Here is a 17,213-nt window from a genome sequence, read left to right as displayed (position 1 = left end):
TTTTAATAAACTTATTAAATTTTAGTTTCTTTAGTTAGTAGCCTACCAGTTGTAATCCTGAAGCACTAATAATTCTTTTGGAATTCTAATGGATAATTGGACCAGGATACTGACTACTTGTTACGAAAACCCAGTAACAGGCTGGATGCTAGAAGGGCAGTCCTTTCTAGCATTCACCGGAGATCTCTAAGCTTATTAGAAATCACACACACACACACACACACACACACACACACACACACACACACACACACACACACACAGAAGACTGAATCTTATGTTGACGTTTCGGTTCAATTTGGACCATTAACTAGTTATACCATTAACTCAAGTGTTCTACATGTGCGTTATTTGTGTAGTTATTGCTACGCTATGTGACACCAGTACTACGCTATGTGACACCAGTACTACACTGTGACACCAGTACTACACTATGTGACACCAGTACTACACTGTGACACCAGTACTACTCTGTGACACCAGTACTACGATATGTGACACCAGTACTACATTGTGACACCAGTACTACACTGTGACACCAGTATTACGCTATGTGACACCAGTACTACGCTATGTGACACCAGTACTACACTATGTGACACCAGTACTACGCTATGTGACACCTGTACTACACAGTGACACTAGTACTACACTGTGACACCAGTACTACGCTATGTGACACCAGTACTACACTGTGACACTAGTACTACACTGTGACACCAGTACTACACTCTGACACCAGTACTACACTATGTGACACCAGTACTACACTATGAGACACCAGTGCTGCACTATGTGACACCAGTATTACACTGTGACACCAGTACTACACTGTGACACCAGTACTACACTGTGACACCAGTACCACGCTATGTGACACCAGTACTACACTATGTGACACCAGTACTACGCTATGTGACACCAGTACTACACTATGTGACACCAGTACTACACTGTGACACTAGTACTACGTTATGTGACACCAGTACTACACTATGACACCAGTACTACACTGTGACACCAGTACTACACTGTGACACCAGTACTACGCTATGTGACACCAGTACTACACTATGTGACACCAGTACTACGCTATGTGACACCTGTACTACACTGTGACACTAGTACTACACTGTGACACCAGTACTACGCTATGTGACACCAGTACTACACTGTGACACTAGTACTACACTGTGACACCAGTACTACACTCTGACACCAGTACTACACTATGTGACACCAGTACTACACTATGAGACACCAGTGCTGCACTATGTGACACCAGTATTACACTGTGACACCAGTACTACACTGTGACACCAGTACTACACTGTGACAAAAGTACTACGCTATGTGACACCAGTACTACACTATGTGACACCAGTACTACGCTATGTGACACCAGTACTACACTATGTGACACCAGTACTACACTATGACACCAGTACTACGTTATGTGACACCAGTACTACACTGTGACACCAGTACTACACTGTGACACCAGTACTACACTGTGACACCAGTACTACGCTATGTGACACCAGTACTACACTATGTGACACCAGTACTACACTGTGACGCCAGTACTACGCTATTTGACACCAGTACTACAATATGTGACACCAGTACTACGCTATGTGGCAGCAGTACTACACTGTGACACCAGTACTACACTATGTGACACCAGTACTACGCTATGTGACACCAGTACTACACTATGTGACACCAGTACTACGCTATGTGACACCAGTACTACGCTATGTGGCAGCAGTACTACACTGTGACACCAGTACTACACTATGTGACACCAGTACTACACTATGTGACACCAGTACTACACTATGTGACACCAGTACTACGCTATGTGACACCAGAACTACGCTATGTGGCAGCAGTACTACACTGTGACACCAGTACTACACTATGTGACACAAGTACTACGCTATGTGACACCAGTACTACACTATGTGACACCAGTACTACGCTATGTGACACCAGTACTACGGTATGTGGCAGCAGTACTACACTGTGACACCAGTACTACACTATGTGACACCAGTACTACAGTATGTGACACCAGTACTACGCTATGTGAAACCCAGTACTACACTATGTGACACCAGTACTACACTATGTGACACCAGTACTACGCTATGTGACACCAGTACTACGGTATGTGGCAGCAGTACTACACTGTGACACCAGTACTACACTATGTTACACCAGCACTACACTATGTGACACCAGTACTACGCTATGTGACACCTGTACTACACTGTGACACCAGCACTACGCTACGTGACACCAGTACTACGGTATGTGGCAGAAGTACTACACTGTGACACCAGTACTACACTATGTGACACCAGTACTACACTATGTGACACCAGTACTACGCTATGTGACACCAGTACTACGGTATGTGGCAGCAGTACTACACTATGAAACCAGTACTACACTATGTGACACCAGTACTACGCTATGTGACACCAGAACTACGCTATGTGGCAGCAGTGGCAGCAGTACTACACTGTGACACCAGTACTACACTATGTGACACCAGTACTACACTATGTGACACCAGTACTACGCTATGTGACACCAGTACTACACTGTGACACCAGTACTACACTATGTGATACCAGTACTATATGTGACACCAGTACTACACTATGTGACACCAGTACTACGCTATGTGACACCAGTACTACGCTATGTGACGCCAGTACTACACTATGTGGCACTAGTACTACTCTATGTGACACCAGTACTACACTGTGACACCAGTACTACACTATGTGACACCAGTACTACACTATGTGACACCAGTACTACACTATGTGACACCAGTATTACACTGTGACACCAGTACTACAGTGTGACACCAGTACTACACTGTGACACCAGTACTACGCTATGTGACACCAGTACTACACTGTGGCACCAGTACTACACTGTGACACCAGTACTACGCTATGTGACACCATTACTACACTATGTGACACCAGTACTACACTGTGACACCAGTACTACACTGTGACACCAGTACTACACTGTGACACCAGTACTACGTTATGTGACACCAGTACTACACTGTGACACCAGTACTACACTGTGACACCAGTACTACGCTATGTGACACCAGTACTACACTATGTGACACCAGTACTACACTGTGACACCAGTACTGCGCTATCTGACACCAGTACTACACTATGTGACACCAGTACTACACTGTGACACCAGTACTACACTGTGACACCAGTACTACACTGTGACACCAGTACTACGCTATGTGACACCAGTACTACACTATGTGACACCAGTACTACACTGTGACACCAGTACTGCGCTATCTGACACCAGTACTACGCTATGTGACACCAGTACTACGGTATGTGGCAGCAGTACTACACTGTGACACCAGTACTACACTATGTGACACCAGTACTACACTATGTGACACCAGTACTACGCTATGTGACACCAGTACTACACTATGTGACACCAGTACTACACTATGTGACACCAGTACTACACTATGTGACACCAGTACTACGCTATGTGACACCAGTACTACGCTATGTAACGGCAGTACTACACTATGTGACACCAGTACTACACTATGTGACACCAGTACTACGGTATGTGGCAGCAGTACTACACTGTGACACCAGTACTACACTATGTTACACCAGTACTACACTATGTGACACCAGTACTACGCTATGTGACACCTGTACTACACTGTGACACCAGCACTACGCTACGTGACACCAGTACTACGGTATGTGGCAGCAGTACTACACTGTGACACCAGTACTACACTATGTGACACCAGTACTACACTATGTGACACCAGTACTACGCTATGTGACACCAGTACTACGGTATGTGGCAGCAGTACTACACTGTGAAACCAGTACTACACTATGTGACACCAGTACTACGCTATGTGACACCAGAACTACGCTATGTGGCAGCAGTGGCAGCAGTACTACACTGTGACACCAGTACTACACTATGTGACACCAGTACTACACTGTGACACCAGTACTACGTTATGTGACACCAGTACTACACTGTGACACCAGTACTACACTGTGACACCAGTACTACACTGTGACACCAGTACTACGCTATGTGACACCAGTACTACACTATGTGACACCAGTACTACACTGTGACGCCAGTACTACGCTATTTGACACCAGTACTACAATATGTGACACCAGTACTACGCTATGTGGCAGCAGTACTACACTGTGACACCAGTACTACACTATGTGACACCAGTACTACGCTATGTGACACCAGTACTACACTATGTGACACCAGTACTACGCTATGTGACACCAGTACTACGCTATGTGGCAGCAGTACTACACTGTGACACCAGTACTACACTATGTGACACCAGTACTACACTATGTGACACCAGTACTACACTATGTGACACCAGTACTACGCTATGTGACACCAGAACTACGCTATGTGGCAGCAGTACTACACTGTGACACCAGTACTACACTATGTGACACAAGTACTACGCTATGTGACACCAGTACTACACTATGTGACACCAGTACTACGGTATGTGGCAGCAGTACTACACTGTGACACCAGTACTACACTATGTGACACCAGTACTACAGTATGTGACACCAGTACTACGCTATGTGAAACCCAGTACTACACTATGTGACACCAGTACTACACTATGTGACACCAGTACTACGCTATGTGACACCAGTACTACGGTATGTGGCAGCAGTACTACACTGTGACACCAGTACTACACTATGTTACACCAGCACTACACTATGTGACACCAGTACTACGCTATGTGACACCTGTACTACACTGTGACACCAGCACTACGCTACGTGACACCAGTACTACGGTATGTGGCAGAAGTACTACACTGTGACACCAGTACTACACTATGTGACACCAGTACTACACTATGTGACACCAGTACTACGCTATGTGACACCAGTACTACGGTATGTGGCAGCAGTACTACACTATGAAACCAGTACTACACTATGTGACACCAGTACTACGCTATGTGACACCAGAACTACGCTATGTGGCAGCAGTGGCAGCAGTACTACACTGTGACACCAGTACTACACTATGTGACACCAGTACTACACTATGTGACACCAGTACTACGCTATGTGACACCAGTACTACACTGTGACACCAGTACTACACTATGTGATACCAGTACTATATGTGACACCAGTACTACACTATGTGACACCAGTACTACGCTATGTGACACCAGTACTACGCTATGTGACGCCAGTACTACACTATGTGGCACTAGTACTACTCTATGTGACACCAGTACTACACTGTGACACCAGAACTACACTATGTGACACCAGTACTACACTATGTGACACCAGTACTACACTATGTGACACCAGTATTACACTGTGACACCAGTACTACAGTGTGACACCAGTACTACACTGTGACACCAGTACTACGCTATGTGACACCAGTACTACACTGTGGCACCAGTACTACACTGTGACACCAGTACTACGCTATGTGACACCATTACTACACTATGTGACACCAGTACTACACTGTGACACCAGTACTACACTGTGACACCAGTACTACACTGTGACACCAGTACTACGTTATGTGACACCAGTACTACACTGTGACACCAGTACTACACTGTGACACCAGTACTACGCTATGTGACACCAGTACTACACTATGTGACACCAGTACTACACTGTGACACCAGTACTGCGCTATCTGACACCAGTACTACACTATGTGACACCAGTACTACACTGTGACACCAGTACTACACTGTGACACCAGTACTACACTGTGACACCAGTACTACGCTATGTGACACCAGTACTACACTATGTGACACCAGTACTACACTGTGACACCAGTACTGCGCTATCTGACACCAGTACTACGCTATGTGACACCAGTACTACGGTATGTGGCAGCAGTACTACACTGTGACACCAGTACTACACTATGTGACACCAGTACTACACTATGTGACACCAGTACTACGCTATGTGACACCAGTACTACACTATGTGACACCAGTACTACACTATGTGACACCAGTACTACACTATGTGACACCAGTACTACGCTATGTGACACCAGTACTACGCTATGTAACGGCAGTACTACACTATGTGACACCAGTACTACACTATGTGACACCAGTACTACGGTATGTGGCAGCAGTACTACACTGTGACACCAGTACTACACTATGTTACACCAGTACTACACTATGTGACACCAGTACTACGCTATGTGACACCTGTACTACACTGTGACACCAGCACTACGCTACGTGACACCAGTACTACGGTATGTGGCAGCAGTACTACACTGTGACACCAGTACTACACTATGTGACACCAGTACTACACTGTGACACCAGTACTACGCTATGTGACACCAGTACTACACTATGTGACACCAGTACTACACTGTGACGCCAGTACTACGCTATTTGACACCAGTACTACAATATGTGACACCAGTACTACGCTATGTGGCAGCAGTACTACACTGTGACACCAGTACTACACTATGTGACACCAGTACTACGCTATGTGACACCAGTACTACACTATGTGACACCAGTACTACGCTATGTGACACCAGTACTACGCTATGTGGCAGCAGTACTACACTGTGACACCAGTACTACACTATGTGACACCAGTACTACACTATGTGACACCAGTACTACACTATGTGACACCAGTACTACGCTATGTGACACCAGAACTACGCTATGTGGCAGCAGTACTACACTGTGACACCAGTACTACACTATGTGACACAAGTACTACGCTATGTGACACCAGTACTACACTATGTGACACCAGTACTACGGTATGTGGCAGCAGTACTACACTGTGACACCAGTACTACACTATGTGACACCAGTACTACAGTATGTGACACCAGTACTACGCTATGTGAAACCCAGTACTACACTATGTGACACCAGTACTACACTATGTGACACCAGTACTACGCTATGTGACACCAGTACTACGGTATGTGGCAGCAGTACTACACTGTGACACCAGTACTACACTATGTTACACCAGCACTACACTATGTGACACCAGTACTACGCTATGTGACACCTGTACTACACTGTGACACCAGCACTACGCTACGTGACACCAGTACTCCGGTATGTGGCAGAAGTACTACACTGTGACACCAGTACTACACTATGTGACACCAGTACTACACTATGTGACACCAGTACTACGCTATGTGACACCAGTACTACGGTATGTGGCAGCAGTACTACACTATGAAACCAGTACTACACTATGTGACACCAGTACTACGCTATGTGACACCAGAACTACGCTATGTGGCAGCAGTGGCAGCAGTACTACACTGTGACACCAGTACTACACTATGTGACACCAGTACTACACTATGTGACACCAGTACTACGCTATGTGACACCAGTACTACACTGTGACACCAGTACTACACTATGTGATACCAGTACTATATGTGACACCAGTACTACACTATGTGACACCAGTACTACGCTATGTGACACCAGTACTACGCTATGTGACGCCAGTACTACACTATGTGGCACTAGTACTACTCTATGTGACACCAGTACTACACTGTGACACCAGTACTACACTATGTGACACCAGTACTACACTATGTGACACCAGTACTACACTATGTGACACCAGTATTACACTGTGACACCAGTACTACAGTGTGACACCAGTACTACACTGTGACACCAGTACTACGCTATGTGACACCAGTACTACACTGTGGCACCAGTACTACACTGTGACACCAGTACTACGCTATGTGACACCATTACTACACTATGTGACACCAGTACTACACTGTGACACCAGTACTACACTGTGACACCAGTACTACACTGTGACACCAGTACTACGTTATGTGACACCAGTACTACACTGTGACACCAGTACTACACTGTGACACCAGTACTACGCTATGTGACACCAGTACTACACTATGTGACACCAGTACTACACTGTGACACCAGTACTGCGCTATCTGACACCAGTACTACACTATGTGACACCAGTACTACACTGTGACACCAGTACTACACTGTGACACCAGTACTACACTGTGACACCAGTACTACGCTATGTGACACCAGTACTACACTATGTGACACCAGTACTACACTGTGACACCAGTACTGCGCTATCTGACACCAGTACTACGCTATGTGACACCAGTACTACGGTATGTGGCAGCAGTACTACACTGTGACACCAGTACTACACTATGTGACACCAGTACTACACTATGTGACACCAGTACTACGCTATGTGACACCAGTACTACACTATGTGACACCAGTACTACACTATGTGACACCAGTACTACACTATGTGACACCAGTACTACGCTATGTGACACCAGTACTACGCTATGTAACGGCAGTACTACACTATGTGACACCAGTACTACACTATGTGACACCAGTACTACGGTATGTGGCAGCAGTACTACACTGTGACACCAGTACTACACTATGTTACACCAGTACTACACTATGTGACACCAGTACTACGCTATGTGACACCTGTACTACACTGTGACACCAGCACTACGCTACGTGACACCAGTACTACGGTATGTGGCAGCAGTACTACACTGTGACACCAGTACTACACTATGTGACACCAGTACTACACTATGTGACACCAGTACTACGCTATGTGACACCAGTACTACGGTATGTGGCAGCAGTACTACACTGTGAAACCAGTACTACACTATGTGACACCAGTACTACGCTATGTGACACCAGAACTACGCTATGTGGCAGCAGTGGCAGCAGTACTACACTGTGACACCAGTACTACACTATGTGACACCAGTACTACACTATGTGACACCAGTACTACGCTATGTGACACCAGTACTACACTGTGACACCAGTACTACACTATGTGATACCAGTACTACACTATGTGACACCAGTACTACACTATGTGACACCAGTACTACGCTATGTGACACCAGTACTACGCTATGTGACGCCAGTACTACACTATGTGGCACTAGTACTACTCTATGTGACACCAGTACTACACTGTGACACCAGTACTACACTATGTGACACCAGTACTACACTATGTGACACCAGTACTACACTATGTGACACCAGTATTACACTGTGACACCAGTACTACAGTGTGACACCAGTACTACACTGTGACACCAGTACTACGCTATGTGACACCAGTACTACACTGTGGCACCAGTACTACACTGTGACACCAGTACTACGCTATGTGACACCATTACTACACTATGTGACACCAGTACTACACTGTGACACCAGTACTACACTGTGACACAAGTACTACACTGTGACACCAGTACTACACTGTGACACCAGTACTACGCTATGTGACACCAGTACTACACTATGTGACACCAGTACTACACTGTGACACCAGTACTGCGCTATCTGACACCAGTACTACACTATGTGACACCAGTACTACGCTATGTGACACCAGTACTACACTAAGTGACACCAGTACTACGCTATGTGACACCAGTACTACGCTATGTGACACCAGTACTACGCTATGTGACACCAGTACTACACTATGTGACACCAGTACTACTTTATTTGACACCAGTACTACGCTATGTGACACCAGTACTACGCTATGTGGCAGCAATACTACACTGTGACACCAGTACTACGCTATGTGACACCATTACTACACTATGTGACACCAGTACTACACTGTGACACCAGTACTACACTGTGACACCAGTACTACGCTATGTGACACCAATACTACAGTATGTGACACCAGTACTACGCTATGTGACACCAGTACTACACTATGTGACACCAGTACTACACTGTGACACCAGTACTACACTGTGACACCAGTACTACGTTATGTGACACCAGTACTACACTGTGACACCAGTACTACACTGTGACACCAGTACTACACTGTGACACCAGTACTACGCTATGTGACACCAGTACTGCACTATGTGACACCAGTACTACACTGTGACACCAGTACTACGCTATGTGACACCAGTACTACACTATGTTACACCAGTACTACGCTATGTGACACCAGTACTACACTAAGTGACACCAGTACTACGCTATGTGACACCAGTACTACGCTATGTGACACCAGTACTACGCTATGTAACACCAGTACTACACTATGTGACACCAGTACTACTTTATGTGACACCAGTACTACGCTATGTGACACCAGTACTACGCTATGTGGCAGCAATACTACACTGTGACACCAGTACTACACTATGTGACACCATTACTACGCTATGTGACACCAGTACTACACTATGTGACACCAGTACTACACTATGTGACACCAGTACTACACTATGTGACACCAGTACTACGCTTTGTGACACCAGTACTACGCTATGTGGCAGCAGTACTATACTGAGATACCAGTACTACACTATGTGACACCAGTACTACGCTATGTGACACCAGTACTACACTATGTGACACCAGTACTACGCTATGTGACACCAGTACTACGGTATGTGGCAGCAGTACTACACTGTGACACCAGTACTGCACTATGTGACACCAGTACTACACTATGACACCAGTACTACGCTATGTGACACCAGTACTACACTATGTGACACCAGTACTACACTATGTGACACCAGTACTACACTATGTGACACCAGTACTACGCTATATGGCAGCAGTACTACACTTTGTGCTACCAGTACTACACTATGTGACACCAGTACTACGCTATGTGGCACCAGTACTACACTGTGACACCAGTACTACACTATGTGGCACCAGTTCTACACTATGTGGCAGCAGTACTATACTGTGTGACACCAGTACTACACTGTGACACCAATACTACGCTATGTGGCACCAGTACTACGCTATGTGGCACCAGTACTACGCTATGTGGCACCTGTACTGCACTATGTGGCATCAGTACTCTACTATGTGACACCAGTACTACGCTATGTGGCACCAGTATCACGCTATGTGGCAGCAGTACTACACTATGTGGCAGCAGTACTCCACTGTGACACCAGTACTACGCTATGTGGCAGCAGTACTACACTATGTGGCAGCAGTACTCCACTATGTGACACCAGTACTACGCTATGTGGCACCAGTACTACACTATGTGGCAGCAGTACTACACTGTGTGACACCAGTACTACGCTATGTGGCACCAGTACTACGCTATGTGGCAGCAGTACTCCACTATGTGACACCAGTACTACGCCGTGTGGCACCAGTACTACGCTATGTGGCACCAGTATCACGCTATGAGGCAGCAGTACTACACTATGTGGCAGCAGTACTCCACTATGTGACACCAGTACTACGCTATGTGGCACCAGTACTACACTATGTGGCAGCAGTACTCCACTGTGTGACACCAGTACTACGCTATGTGGCACCAGTACTACGCTATGTGGCAGCAGTACTCCACTATGTGACACCAGTACTACGCCATGTGGCACCAGTACTACGCTATGTGGCAGCAGTATTCCACTATGTGGCACCAGTACTATACTATGTGGCACCAGTACTACACTGTGGCACCAGTACTATATATAGCACCAGTATTATACTATGTAGCACCAGTACTACAATACGTGGCACTAGTAGCACACTGTGGCACTAGTGCTACACTGTGCGGCACTAGTATTAAGCTGTGGCACCAGTGCTATACCGTGTAGCACTAGTACTACACTGTGTGGCACTAGTACTACAATGTGTGGAACCACCAGTACTACATTGTGTGGCACCAGTACTACAGTGTGTGGCACTATAACTACATTGTGTGGCACCACCAGTACTACACTATGTGACACCAGTACTACACTGTGTTTCGCTAGTACAACACTGTGTGTCATTAGTAATACACTATGTGGCACCAGTATTACACTGTGTGGCACTAATACTACACTGTGGTACCAGTACTACATTGTGTGGCACTTGTACTACACTGTGTGGCACTAGCACTACATTGTGTGGCACTAATACTACACTGCGTGGCACTAGTACTACACTGGCACCAGTACTACACTTTGGCACAAGTAGTACAATGTGTGACACTAGGACTACACTGTGTGACACCAGTACTACACTGTGTGACACCAGTACTACACTGTGTGACACCAGTACTACACTGTGTGGCAAAAGTACTACAATGTGTGACTCTAGTACTACAATGTGTGGTATTAGAACTACACTGTAGCACTAGTATTACACTGTGTGGCACGAGTACTGCACTGTGGCACTAGTACTACACTGTGGCACCAGCACTACAATGTGTAACACTAGTACTACACTATGTGGCACTAGTATTACACTATGTGACACTAGTAGTACACTGTTTCACTAGTACTACAATGTATGGCACCTTACTACAATGTGTGGTACTAGTTCTACATTGTGTAGTACTAGTACTACACTGTGTGGCACCTGTGCTACACTGTGTGGCATTAGTATTACACTGTGTAGCACCTGTACTACACTGTGTGGCACTAGTACTTCACTGTGTAGCACTAGTACTGCACTGTGTGCCCCCAATACTACACTGTGTGGCACTAGTATTACATTGCGTAGCACTAGTACTACACTCTGTGGCACATGTACTACACTGTGTGGCACCAGTACTACACTGTGTAGCACTAGTACTACACTGCGTAGCACTAGTACTACCCTGTGTAGCACTAGTGCTGCACTGTGTGGCCCCATTACTACACTGTGTGGCAACAGTACTACACTGTGTAGCACTAGTACTGCACTGTGTGGCCCCAGTACTACACTGTGTGATACCGCTGCTACACTGTGTGGCACCAATGCTACAATGTGTGGCACTAGTAATACACTGTGTGGCACCAGTGCTACACTGTGTGGCACTATTACTTCACTGTGTAGCACTAGTACTATACTGTGTTTTACTACACTGTGTGGCGCTAATACTACACTGTATGGTACTGGTAGTAGTACTACATTGTGTGGCACTAGTACTACACTGTGTGGTACTAATACTACACTGTGTGGCACTAGTATTCAACTAGTAATCAACAGATCACGAGAGTCGGATGATGTGACTTCCAGGGTTGTAGAAGAATGTGTATATCAAACTGTTTACCTTTCTGGCCGTATTAACAAATCCTCAGAAGAAGGTATGTTGCCAAGAGGATCACAGATTGGCAAATGTCGCAGCAGTATTTAAAATGTTGAACAAGACTTGTACAGTCAGCTATCGCCAGTCAGCTTAACGTCATTTTTAGGTAAAGTGATTAAGACTTTTTTTTTGGGGGGGGGAACAAGATGTTTCTGGAAAATAGAAACCTAATAACCGGAAACCAACATGGATTCCACAGCTCAAGGTTACGTCTGGCTACCTTACTCATTTTTTTCATTTATATATGCAAAAATCTTGGAGGAAAATGTCCTAACAGACGTAATATATCTAGATTTTTAGGAGGCCTTCGAAGATTTTTGGCCGAAATAGAAGCCTCTGGAATAAAAGACTCACTTTGTGCCCGACTCAGACAAGAGACAGTGGTACTCAACTGCTTCCTGTATAGAGTGGCTTCCCTTATAGAGTGGAGTTCCCCAGGCTTCGTTTCTTTTTCCAATCCCAGTCACAGTGTACATCAATGATGTTGGGAGGGCGAACGTCAATACAGTAAAATTAGCAGATGACACCAAACTGGGAAAGGTGCAGCATCCAAACCAGATTGCCTGATTGTTCAAAGTGACCTGGACTGGTGGTCGGAGACTTGGAACGTAAGTTTCAATATTCACAAGTGCAAAGTAATGCATTTCTGGTATAACCACCTCGATCATGAACACAAAAAGTTTGATTTCAAGCTAACCGAAACAAGAATGACAAACGACCTTGGAGTAATCACAAACCACGACCGGAAAAGCACCAATCAGTGCCTGTCTGCGAGCAACAAAGATGATAGAATTCGAGCATACGATACAAGTCGCTATACTGTCTTTCTATAACACACTTGTTAGACCTACCACACTCATACCATCACTTAGAAACAAACGATATGAAGAAAGGCTCAAAGCACTTAAACCTTTAGTATAATAATAATAATAATAATAATAATAATAATAATAATAATAATAATAATAATAATAATAATAATAATAATAATAATAATCTTTATTTCTGCAAGGACATGTACAAGGTATATAGGCTGTTACGACTTTGAAATCGTAACTTAAATAAAATGTTCCTGGCTCCTAAAGGCTGCTCACACTGCTGTCTAGGGGTTATAAAAATTTTTTATATTTTATTTAAAACATCATAAATTACAAGGTAGTACAAAATATTAAATACCACACCAATACAGGATCTGGACAAGATTACTAAGAATTATATCACAAGTGCAAGAGAAAAAAATTTGAAACACGCAAAATACATACACAGCATTCACTGACACACATTATACAAAATGATAATATATCTGACACACACAAAACTGTTCGAGGGGGGACCCCCCCCCCATGAAAACTCATCTATAAATACACCCACATCATTCGCACACTTAAGAACAAAATCTGGTAATTATCCGTCAACATTACTCTGTAACAAAAATAAGCATTACACAAATTACATAAGCGTATAAAGCATCAACAACTGCAAGATGTTTACAGCATACGTTGCATCAGCAACCAAACTTAATAACATTACAAAAGTGATGGAAAACAAATTATGTAAAAACAAATATAAAAGCCATCTGAGAGGAAATAAATTCCCTACAAAATTACAATAAATACTGCGAAAATACATACCAGAAAAATTATCTTTGCAAAAAATGGTAGACCAATATGGACAGTGACTTCTATAACTCCCTTTTAATCACAGGGCCCTAATTTATACAAATCTTGGGCTTATCAAAACCTTTCACACAAAACTTACATGTCAACACAGCACCACGCACTACATACCTTCCCGACCCTCACATTCTTTCGCAAAAACTTTACCTCATACACTCCCCCTCCGAAAAACTAATGTCAACCCGCTTATAAAGGAAACCAGTCCTTTACGTATAATTAGCTCGCCAACTGCATGAGGCCATTGACCGTAATTTTGCAGTAGGTCTCCGGAAAACGTGCCCTCCACTGTCCCCCGTAAATAAGTTTGTTTCTGCAAACCTTTCTATATATGCCCACCACAATTGCCCTAATCCTAATTCTCCCCCCTCCCGTGTCCCTCATCCCCCAGGAAATATACAGAAAATCCACCACTACATACATAATCGCCCTTTTCACTTCTCTGGAGACCCCGCCTACTTCTAATGTTAAGGCTCGCAGGGTCTCTACATTACCCCCACCCATCAACCTAAAAACCTTCGCTAACCACACCCTTACCTCCCTCAACTCTTCACTGAAATAAACCGCATGAATAGCTGTTTCCTGTTCCCCACAGTGATTGCAGGTCTGTTCCCTCACCAGTCCCATTGAACACAAAACAGCTTTCGATGCTAATATCCCCATCATAAATCTATATACAAACTCCCGTACTCTCGGCATTAACTTAAGCTTTCGAAAGTCATTTCATACCATCCCCCAATCATACAAGGGATAAACCGATACCCCCTGTATGATTTCCGGCCTCCTGCTCATCATCACCAAACGCCCCAACCTAAGTTTTTCCACCTCCCTAATCAATAACAATAACCTCAGCATATCCTCGCATTCAATTAATTCTTTTCCTCTCCACCATCTCCGCACATCCCCCATCACTTTCCCCAACTCTAACCCCTCTTTCCCCCCCCTCCCTAACGAACCTCTGTTTCACATATAAGGCCTTTACTCTCGGCCCCAACGCTAAAAGGCCTACTCCACCACTGCGTATATTCGACATCACCACCTCCTTGCTTAGCCATGCCCTCCTGAAACCCCAAACATAACGTAATGCCCTCCTCTGAATCTCATGTACGTCTTGGGTCCGCAGTGGATACACCACAGCCATACTCCATACTTTACTATAAACTAATGAATTTACGATTATCGCCCGCTGTTGTAAGGTGACGTCCCCCGCCCGTAAACTCCTTAACCTTTTTACTGCCCTCTCCACCACCACCTCCGAATTCACCTGCCTAGCCTCCCGCGCATCTGTCATGTATATAACTTCACAAATTTTTAGCCTAGCCATTACTTCCCACCCAAACTCCAACCCCAAGCCCCCCCCCCACCAAGGCACCCACCTCCAGCAAACTTGATTTTGCTCTGTTCACCCGCATTCCAGATGCCCTCCCGAAAAGCTCCAACACACTTTTCACCGTACGCAATCCCTCCACTCCGGCTATCAGAACAGTGGTATCGTCCACATACCCCACCCCATCTATACACCCATCCTTCTCCCCATTTAAAATCCCCCTCCCCTCAACGAGCCCATAAAATGGATGCTGCATACAAGCAAACAATATTTGAGACAGGGGACACCCCTGTCTCAAACCCCTCTCCATCCTTACAGGCCTTCCCAACCTGCCATTAATTTGTACCCGCACCATTGCAGATGAATACATTGTATCAACCCACCTCACCACTCCCATGCCAAAACCGAGATGCAACAAACTAGCCCTCAGAAAGTTTCTATCCACACAGTCGTACGCATTTTCCCAATCAATACCCAAAAGCCCTCCCCCGTTGCAACCCTCCAAAAAATCCCTAATTCGGCCATGCCCATCTCTCATGCTTCTACCCGGAATACCCATCTGCCCCTTATGAATAACCCCACCTAACACCTTTTTCATCCTATTGCCCAGTATCTTTGCGAAAATCTTGTAGTCGGCACACATTAGCGAAATAGCTCTGTACTCACTCTTCCCTCTTGCTTTTTGCGTACTAATACGACTACACCCGTTCGCTGAGTCTGTCCTAACTGTCCCTCCCATCGCATACAATTCATGACCCTCACCAGACAGTACTTAATGTGCTCCCATTGAATTCTATAAAAATCATTTGAAATCCCATCTATACCCGGTGCCTTGCCAGTACTCATGTTGAACACAGCCTCCTCAACTTCCCCATGCTAATCTCACCTCCCATCCCCATGCCCTCCTCTCCACATGACCCTAAACCTCTCCCCCCACACCTCCTC

Source organism: Cherax quadricarinatus, chromosome 20 (assembly GCF_038502225.1).
Source record: "Cherax quadricarinatus isolate ZL_2023a chromosome 20, ASM3850222v1, whole genome shotgun sequence".
Taxonomy (NCBI): Eukaryota; Metazoa; Arthropoda; class Malacostraca; order Decapoda; family Parastacidae; genus Cherax; species Cherax quadricarinatus.
This window is presented reverse-complemented; position numbering follows the sequence as displayed.